Source organism: Arachis ipaensis, chromosome B07, assembly GCF_000816755.2.
Source record: "Arachis ipaensis cultivar K30076 chromosome B07, Araip1.1, whole genome shotgun sequence".
NCBI classification, from domain to species: domain Eukaryota; kingdom Viridiplantae; phylum Streptophyta; class Magnoliopsida; order Fabales; family Fabaceae; genus Arachis; species Arachis ipaensis.
Window position 1 is genome coordinate 46,397,211 of NC_029791.2, and position 10,194 is coordinate 46,407,404.

Here is a 10,194-nt window from a genome sequence, read left to right on the forward strand (position 1 = left end):
CTTTTTGTTTTTCCATAACCATTAATGGCACCTAAGGCCAGAGAAACCTCAAGAAAGAGGAAAGGGAAGGCAATTGCTTCCACCTCTGAGTCATGGGAGATGGAAAGATTCATCTCAAAGGTCCATCAAGACCACTTCTATAAAGTTGTGGCCAAGAAAAAGGTGATCCCTGAGGTCCCTTTTAATCTCAAAAAGGGCGAATATCCGGAGATCTGACAAGAGATTAGAAGAAGAGGATGGGAAGTTCTCTCCAATCCTATTCAACAAGTCGGAATCTTAATGGTTCAAGAGTTCTATGCAAACACATGGATCACTAGGAACCATGATCAAAGTATGAACCCGAATCCAAAGAATTGGCTTACAATGGTTTGGGGGAAATGCTTAGATTTCAGTCCAGAAAATGTAAGGTTGGCGTTCAACTTGCCAATGATGCAAGAGAACGCACGCCCCTACACTAGAAGGGTCAACTTTGATCAAAGGTTGGACCAAGTCCTCATGGACATATGTGTGGAAGGAGCTCAGTGGAAAAGAGACTCAAGAGGCAACCCGGTTCAATTGAGAAGACCGGACCTTAAGCCTGTGGCTAGAGGATGGTTGGAGTTCATCCAACGCTCTATCATTCCTACTAGAAACCGAGCCGAAGTAACTGTGGATCGGGCCATCATGATCCATAGTATCATGATTGGGGAGGAAGTGGAAGTTCATGAGATTATACCTCAAGAACTCTACAAGGTGGCTGACAAGTCTTCTACTTTGGCAAGGGTAGCCTTTCTTCACCTCATTTGTCACCTCTGTAATTTGGCTGGGATTGTTATAGAGGGAGACATCCACATTGAAGAGGACAAGCCCATCACTAAAAAGAGGATGGAGCAAACAAGAGAGCCCACTCATGGACCTCAACAAGAGCTTGAGGAAATTCCTCATCATGAAATCCCTGAGATGCCTCAAGGAATGCACTTTCCTCCATAAAACTATTGGGAGCAAATTAACACCTCCCTAGGAGAATTAAGTTCCAACATGGGACAACTAAGGGTGGAGCACCAAGAGCACTCCATCATTCTCCATGAAATTAGAGAAGATCAAAGAGCTATGAGGAAGGAGCGACAAAGGCAAGGAAGAGACATAGAGGAGCTCAAGAGCACCATTGGATCTTCAAGAGGAAGAAGACGCCACCCTCACTAAGGTGGACCCGTTCCTTAATCTTCTTGTTCTTATTTTTCTGTTTTTCAGTTTTTGAGCCTTATGTTTTATTTATGTTTGTGTCTATACTACATGATCATTAGTGTCTAGTAACTATGCCTTAAAGCTATGAGTGTCCTATGAATCTATCACCTCTCTTAAATGAAAAATGTTCTTAAAACAAAAGAACAAGAAGTACATGATTTCAAATTCATCCTTGAAATTAGTTTAATTATATTGATGTGGTGACAATACTTTTTGTTTTCTGAATGAATATTTGAACAGTGCATATTTTTTATATTGTTGTTCATGAATGTTAAAATTGTTGGCTCTTGAAAGAATAATGAAAAAGGAGAACTGTTATTGATAATCTGAAAAATCATAAAATTGATTCTTAAAGCAAGAAAAAGCAGTGAAGAACAAGGCTTGCAAAAAAAAAAGAGAGAAAGAAAAATGGCGAAAAAAAAATAAAAGAAAAAGCAAGCAGAAAAAGCCAATAGCTCTTTAAACCAAAAGGCAAGAGCAAAAAGCCAATAACCCTTAAAGGCAAGGGTAAAAAAAGGATCCAAAGCTTTGAGCATCAATGGATAGGAGGGCTCAAAGGAATAAAATCCTGGCCTAAGCGGCTAAACCAAGCTGTCCTTAACCATGTGCTTGTGGCGTGAAGGTGTCAAGTGAAAAGCTTGAGACTGAGCGGTCAAAGTCATGATCCAAAGCAAAAAAAAAATGTGCTTAAGAACTCTGGACACTTTTAATTGGGGACTTTAGCAAAGCTGAGTCACAATCTGAAAAGGTTCACCCAGTTATGTGTCTGTGGCATTTATGTATTCGGTGGTAATACTAGAAAACAAAGTGCTTAGGGCCAGGTCAAGACTCAAAAAGTAGCTGTGTTCAAGAATCAACATACTAAACTAGGAGAATCAATAACACTATCTAAATTTAGAGTTCCTATAGATGCCAATCATTCTGAACTTCAAAGGATAAACTGAGATGCCAAAACTGTTAAGAGGCAAAAAGCTACTAGTCCCGCCCATTTAATTGGAGCTAAGTTTCATTGATATTTTGGAATTTATAGTATATTTTCTTCTTTTTATCCTATTTGATTTTCAGTTTCTTGGGGACAAACAACAATTTAAGTTTGGTGTTGTGATGAGCGGATAATTTATACACTTTTTGGCATTGTTTTTAGGTAGTTTTTAGTAGGATCTAGCTACTTTTTACTATGTTTTTATTAGTTTTTATTCAAAAATCACATTTCTGGACTTTACTATGAGTTTGTGCATTTTTCTGTGATTTCAAGTATTTTCTGGTTGAAATTGAGGGACTTAAGCAAAAATTTTATTCAGAGGCTGAAAAAGGACTGCAGATGTTGTTGGATTCTGACCTCCCTGCACTCGAAATGAATTTTCTGGAGCTACAGAAACCCAATTGGCGCACTCTCAATTGCTTTGGAAATTAGACATCCAGGGCTTTCCAACAATATATAATAGTTCATACTTTGCCCGAGTTTTGACGATGCAAACTGGCATTCAAACGCCAACTTCCTGCCCTATTCTGAAGTTAAACACCAGAAACAAGTTACAAACCAGAGTTAAATGCCACAAATAGGCTGCAACATGGCGTTTAACTCCAAGAGAAGTCTCTACACGTGTAAAGCTCAATGCTCAGCCCAAGCACACACCAAGTGGGCCCTGGAAGTGGATTTCTGCATCATTTACTCATCTATGTAACTCTAGTAGCTAGTTTAGTATAAATAGCACTTTTTACTATTATATTCGTATGCTAGGAGGCTGGCCACACGGCCATGCCTAGGTCTTGGTCATTCTGGTTCCCCCTCTGGGGCCGAAGCCAATGAACACCATTATCACTTATGTATTTTCAACGGTGGAGTTTCTATACCCCATAGATTAAGGTGTGGAGCTCTATTATTCTTCATGAATTAATGCAAAGTACTATTATTTTTCTATTCAATTCAAGCTTATTCTTATTCTAAGATATTCATTCACACCCAAGAACATGATGAATGTGATGATTATGTGACTCTCGTCACCATTCTCACCTATGAACGCGTGCCTGACAACCACTTTCGTTCTACATGAAAACGAGCTTGAGTGTGTATCTCTTAGCCTCCATTCCGAAAGATCGGAGTCTTCGTGGTATAAGCTAGAATCAATTGGCAGCATTCTTGAGATCTGGAAAGTCTAAACCTTGTCTGTGGTATTCCGAGTAGGATCTGGGATGGGATGACTGGTGCACGAAATCGTGATTGTTCAATCCTTGGTAACGGCACTAAAAACTTAATACGCACGTTCATAATCTTAGTTCTTCTTCACAACTTCGCACAACTAACCAGCAAGTGCACTAGGTCATCCAAGTAATAAACCTTACGTGAGTAAGGGTCGATCCCACAGAGATTGTCGGCTTGAAGCAATCTATGGAACCGCTGCTTTCCTATTGTCTTCATCCAATCATTCATACTCCTTTCCATGGCAAGCTGTGTGTTGGGCATCACCGTTGTCAATGGCTATATCCCGTTCTCTCTGTGAAAATGGTCCAAATGCGCTGTCACCGCACGGCTAATCATCTGTCGGTTTTCGATCATGCTGGAATAGGATCCAGTAATCCTTTTGCATCTGTCACTACGCCCAGCACTCGCGAGTTTGAAGCTTGTCACAGCCATCCCTTCCCAAATCCTACTCGGAATACCACAGACAAGGTTTAGACTTTTCGGATCTCAAGAATGGCCGCCAATAATTCTAGCCTATTCCACGAAGATCCTAATCGTAAATTAGGAGGCTAAGAGATACGCATTCAAGCTTGTTTTCATGTAGAACGGAAGTGGTTGTCAGGTACGCGTTCATAAGTGAGAATGGTGATGAGCGTCACATAATCATCACATTTATCATGTTCTTGTGTGCGAATGAATATCTTAGAGAAGAAATAGGCTTGAGTTGAATAGAAAAACAATAGTACTTTGTATTAATTCATGAAGAACAACAGAGCTCCACACCTTAATCTATGGGGTGTAGAAACTCTACCGTTGAAAATACATAACCGATGAAGGTCCAGGCATGGCCGAATGGCCAGCCCCAAAAGGTTTAGGGACTAAACGTCCAAAGATCCCCCCCCCAAATACAATTGTAAAAATTTCTATTTATACTAAACTAGTAGCTAGGGTTACAGAAATAAGTAAATGATGCAGAAATCCACTTTCGGGGCCCACTTGGTGTGTGCTTGGGCTGAGCATTGAGCTTTCATGTGTAGAGACTCTTTTTGGAGTTAAACGCCAGGTTGTAACCTGTTTCTGGCGTTTAACTCTGATTAGCAACTTGTTTCTGGCGTTTAACGCCAGAATAGGGCAGAAAGCTGGCGTTGAACGCCAGTTTGCGTCGTCTAAACTCGAGCAAAGTATGGACTAATATATATTTCTGGAAAGTCCTGGATGTCTACTTTCTAACGTAATTGAGAGCGCGCCATTTGGGTTTCTGTAGCTCCAGAAAATCCATTTCGAGTGCAGGGAGGTCAGAATCCAACAGCATCTGCAGTCCTTCTTCAGCCTCTGAATCAGATTTTTGCTCAAGTCCCTCAATTTTAGCCAGAAAATACCTGAAATCATAGAAAAACACACAAACTCATAGTAAAGTCCAGAAATGTGATTTTTATTTCAAAACTAATAAAAATATACTGGACCTCGACTTTAACCGCTCAGTCTCAAGCTTTTCACTTGACACCTTCACGCCACAAGCACATGGTTAGGGACAGCTTGGTTTAGCCGCTTAGGCCAGGATTTTATTCCTTTGGGCCCTCCTATCCACTGATGCTCAAAGCCTTGGATCCCTTTTACCCTTGCCTTTTGGTTTGAAGGGCTATTGGCTTTTTTTGCTTGCTTTTTTTTCGCAAGATTTTCTCTATTCACTGCTTTTTCTTGCTTCAAGAATCATTTTTATGATTTTTCAGATCATCAAATAACATTTCTCCTTTTTCATCATTCTTTCAAGAGCCAACAGTTTTAGCATTCATAAACAACAAATCAGAAGACATATGCACTGTTCAAGCATTCATTCAGGAAACAAGAAGTATTGTCACCACATCAAAATAATTAAACTAATTTCAAGGATGAATTCGAAATCATGTACTTCTTGTTCTCTTGTGATTAAAACATTTTTCATTTAAGAAAGGTGATGGATTCATAAGACATTCATAGCTTTAAGGCATAGACACTTAAACACTAATGATCATGGAATAAAGACACAAACATGAATAAAACATAAAGCATAGTAGACGAAAAACAGAAAGCATAAATAGACAAGGAGATTAAGGAACGGGTCCACCTTAGTGAGGGTGGCGTCTTCTTCCTCTTGAAGAACCAATGGTGTTCTTGAGCTCCTCTATGTCTCTTCCTTGTCTTTGTTGCTCCTCCCTCATAGCTCTTTGATCTTCTCTAATCTCATGGAGAATGATGGAGTGCTCTTGGTGCTCCATCCTTAGTTGTCCCATGTTGGAGCTTAATTTTCCTAGGGAGGTGTTGATTTGCTCCCAATAGTTTTGTGGAGAAAAGTGCATCCCCTGAGGCATCTCAGGGATTTCATGGTGAGGAATTTCCTCATGCTCATGTTGAGGTCCATGATCTCTTGTTTGCTCCATCCTTTTCTTAGTAATGGGCTTGTCCTCATCAATGAGGATGTCTCCCTCTATAACAATCCCAACCGAATTGCAGAGGTGGCAAATGAGGTGAGGAAAGGCTAACCTTGCCAAAGTGGAGGACTTGTCAGCCACCTTGTAGAGTTCTTGAGGTATAATTTCATGAACTTTCACTTCCTCCCCAATCATGATACTATGGATCATGATGGCCCGGTCTATAGTAACTTCAAACCAATTGCTAGTAGGAATAATTGAGCGTTGGATGAACTCCAACCATCCTCTAGCTACAGGCTTAAGATCCGGTCTTCTCAATTGAACCGGTTTGCCTTTTGAGTCAATTTTCCATTAAGCTCCTTCCACACATATGTCCATGAGGACTTGGTCCAACCTTTGATCAAAGTTGACCCTTCTAGTGTAGGGGTGTGTGTTTTCTTGCATCATTGGCAAGTTGAATGCCAACCTTACATTTTCCGGACTGAAATCTAAGTATTTCCCCCGAACCATTGTAAGCCAATTCTTTGGGTTTGGGTTCATACTTTGATCATGGTTCCTAGTGATCCATGCGTTTACATAGAACTCTTGAACCATTAAGATTCCGACTTGTTGAATAGGATTAGAGAGAACTTCCCATCCTCTTCTTCTAATCTCTTGTCGGATCTCCGGATACTCGCTCTTTTTGAGCTTAAAAGGGACCTCAGGGATCACCTTTTTCTTGGCCATAACTTCATAGAAGTGGTCTTGATGGACCTTTGAGATGAATCTCTCCATCTCCCATGACTCAGAAGTGGAAGCAATAGCCTTCCCTTTCCTCTTTCTTGAGGTTTCTCTGGCCTTAGGTGCCATTAATGGTTATGAAAAAACAAAAAGCAACACTTTTACCACACTAAACTTAAAAGGTTTGCTCGTCCTCGAGCAAAAGAAGAAATAAAGTAGTAGAAGAAGAAGAAAATGGAGGAGATGGAGTTAGAGAGTGTATTCGGCCAAGGGGGAGAAGTAGTGGTTGTAATGTGTGAAAATGGAGTAGTGTTGAGGGGTTTATATAGGGGTGGGGGGAAGTTTAGTTTTCGGCCATTAGGGTTGGGTTTGGGAGGGAAAAGAATTTAAAATTGGAGGTAGGTGGGGTTTATGGGGAAGAGGTAATAAGGTGATTGGTGAAGGGTATTTGGGGAAGAGTGTTATGAGAAGGTGTGAAGAGAAGAGAAGAAGAGGTGGGGTAGGTGGGGATCCTGTGGGGTCCACAGATTCTGAGGGGTCAAGGACTTAGCATCCCTTCTCCAAGTAGACATGCAAAACGCCCTTAGAATGCATGTCTGGCTTTAAATGCCAGCTTACTGCTTGTTTCTGGCGTTTAACACCAGCTTTTCTCCCATTCTTGGCGTTAAACGCCAATTCCATGCTCTATTCTGGCGTTAAACGCCAGTCTGGTGCTTGTTTCTGGCATTTAACGCCAGCTTGATGCTTCTTTCTGGCGTTAAACGCCAGTAAGCTCTTCCTCCAGGGTGAGCTGTTTTGAATGCTGTTTTTTATTCTGTTTTTGATTTTTCAGTTGTTTTTGTGACTTCACATGATCATCAACCTAAAGAAAACATAAAATAGCAATGGAAAATAAATAGATATAATTAAATAACATTGGGTTGCCTCCCAACAACCGCTTCTTTAATGTCAATAGCTTGACAGTGAGCTCTCATGGAGCCTTACAGAAAATCAGAGCAATGTTGGGGCCTTACAACACCAAACTTAGAGGTTGGTTGTGGACTCCCAACACCAAACTTAGAGTTTAAATGTGGGAGTTTTGTTTGACTCTGTATTGAGAGAAGCTTTTCATGCTTTCTCTCCATGGTTACAGAAGGAGACCCTTGAGTCTTAAATACAAGGTAGTCCTCATTCAACTGAAGGACCAACTCTCTTCTATCTACATCAATCACAGCTTTTGCTATGGCTAGGAAGGGTCTGCCAAGGATGATGGATTCATCCTCATCCTTCTCAGTGTCTAGGATTATGAAATCAATAGGGATGTAAAGGCCTTCAACCTTTACTAACACGTCCTCTACCTGTCCATAAGCCTTTTTCATGGATTTTTCTGCCATCTCTAATGAGATTATTGCAGCTTGTACCTCAAAGATTCCCAGTTTCTCCATTACAGAGAGTGGCATGAGGTTTATCCCTGACTCAAGGTGACACAGAGCCTTCTCAAAGGTCATGATGCCTATGGTACAAGGTATGAAGAACTTTCCGGGATCCGGTTTCTTCTGAGGCAATGTCTGCCTCATCAATGCACTTAGTTCATTGGTGAACAAGGGGGTTCATCCTCCCAAGTCTCATTACCAAATAAACTGGCATTCAACTTCATGATGCCTCCTAGATATTTAGCAACCTGCTCTTCAATGATGTCTTCATCCTCTTCAGAGGAAGAATATTCATCAGAGCTCATGAATGGCAGAAGGAAGTTTAATGGAATCTCTATGGTCTCTATATGAGCCTTAGATTCCTTTGGTTCCTCAAAGGGGAACTCCTTTCTGTCCAGAGGACGTCCCAAGAGGTCTTCCTCACTGGGGTTCACGTCCTCCTCCTCCTCTGGGCATTCGGCCACACCAAGTAAGGTTATGGCCTTGCACTGTCTCTTGGGATTTTTTTCTGTATTGCTTGGGAGAGTACTGGGAGGAATTTCAGTAATCTTCTTACTCAGCTGACCGACCTGTGCCTCCAAATTTCTAATGGAGGACCTTTTTCATTCATGAAACTTAGTGTGGTCTTAGATAGATCAGAGACTATGGTTACCAAGCCAGAATGGCTCTGTTCAGAATTCTCTGTCTGTTGCTGAAAAGATGATGGAAAAGGCTTGCTATTGCTAAACCTATTTCTTCCACCATTATTGTTGAAGCCTTGTTGAGGCTTCTGTTGGTCCTTCCATGAGAAATTTGGATGATTTCTCCATGAAGGATTATAGGTGTTTCCATAGGATTCTCCCATGTAATTCACCTCTGCCATTGCAGGGTTCTCAGGATCATAAGCTTCTTCTTCAGAAGATGCTTCTTTAGTACTGTTGGATGCAGCTTGCAATCCATTCAGACTCTGAGAAATCATATTGACTTGCTGAGTCAATATTTTGTTCTAAGCCAATATGGCATTCAGAGTATCAATTTCAAGAACTCTCTTCTTCTGAGGAGTCCCATTGTTCACAGGATTCCTCTCTGAGGTGTACATGAACTGGTTATTTGCAACCATTTCAATGAGTTCCTGAGCTTCTGCAGGGGTTTTTACGTGAAGAGATCCTCCTACAGAATGGTCCAATGACATTTTTTGACAACTCAGACAGACCATCATAGAATATACATATGATGCTCCATTCTAGAAGCATGTCAGTAGGACACCTTTTGATCAGTTGCTTATATCTTTCCCAAGCTTCATAGAGGGATTCTCCTTCCTTCTGTCTAAAGGTTTGGATTTCCACTCTAAGCTTGCTCATCTTTTGAGGAGGAAAGAATTTGGCCAGGAATGTAACACCCTGACTACCAAAGACAACGCTTCCGGCTGTGCAACTCTGATAGCTCGGATATTACGACGACACTTATACTAATTAATACTAAAATATGAGCCTGTTTGAAACTTTAAACCGCAATACCGCTCCCAAAAATACTTTTGATATACAACGTACAGCCATACAACTTACAGAAACTCATAAAGAGTACATACATATATATATATATATATATATATATATATACATACATATATATAAATATTATTACAAGCATAATCCAATACAATTTCCTATCCCTCTTACAGAATATATCAAGATAAAGGCGAGGGTACAATAGACCATAACTAAAACAATACAGGGCATCACAGCAACAATTAAATAAGCTCTTCGTAACTTCTGCGCCCATATCCTGAAAGGGGAAAAATGTAGGGGGGGTGAGAACATCATCCTCGAAAGGGTTCTCAGTAGAGGGTTTTTGGGAATTACTGTAATAGGATACGTGAAGATAACCGCGCCAGTGATTCATAACCGTCTTATGCCTCTTTTCAAAAACAACGGTTTACAATGAAAGTAAAGTCGGAAATCTTTTCGGAAAAAAGAACCGTTCAATTCTCAAAAACTCAAAAGCCTTTCAAAACGATTTATCTATGCGGAACCAAAATGGCCTTTCATAATTTTATTCCAAACCAGAAACACAAAACCGAAATCAACCGTCAGTTCATCTCTTTCCAACCACGGCCCTAGGCCCAAACAATCCAACCAACAACCAATCACCACAATCCAACAGAGTCCCAATTGCAAACACAGATAGGAAGTTCAAGCACAAACAAACAGTTATTACAAGTAGAACAATTAGCAATTAATCACATAGGCAAACCAAGTATAATATGCAC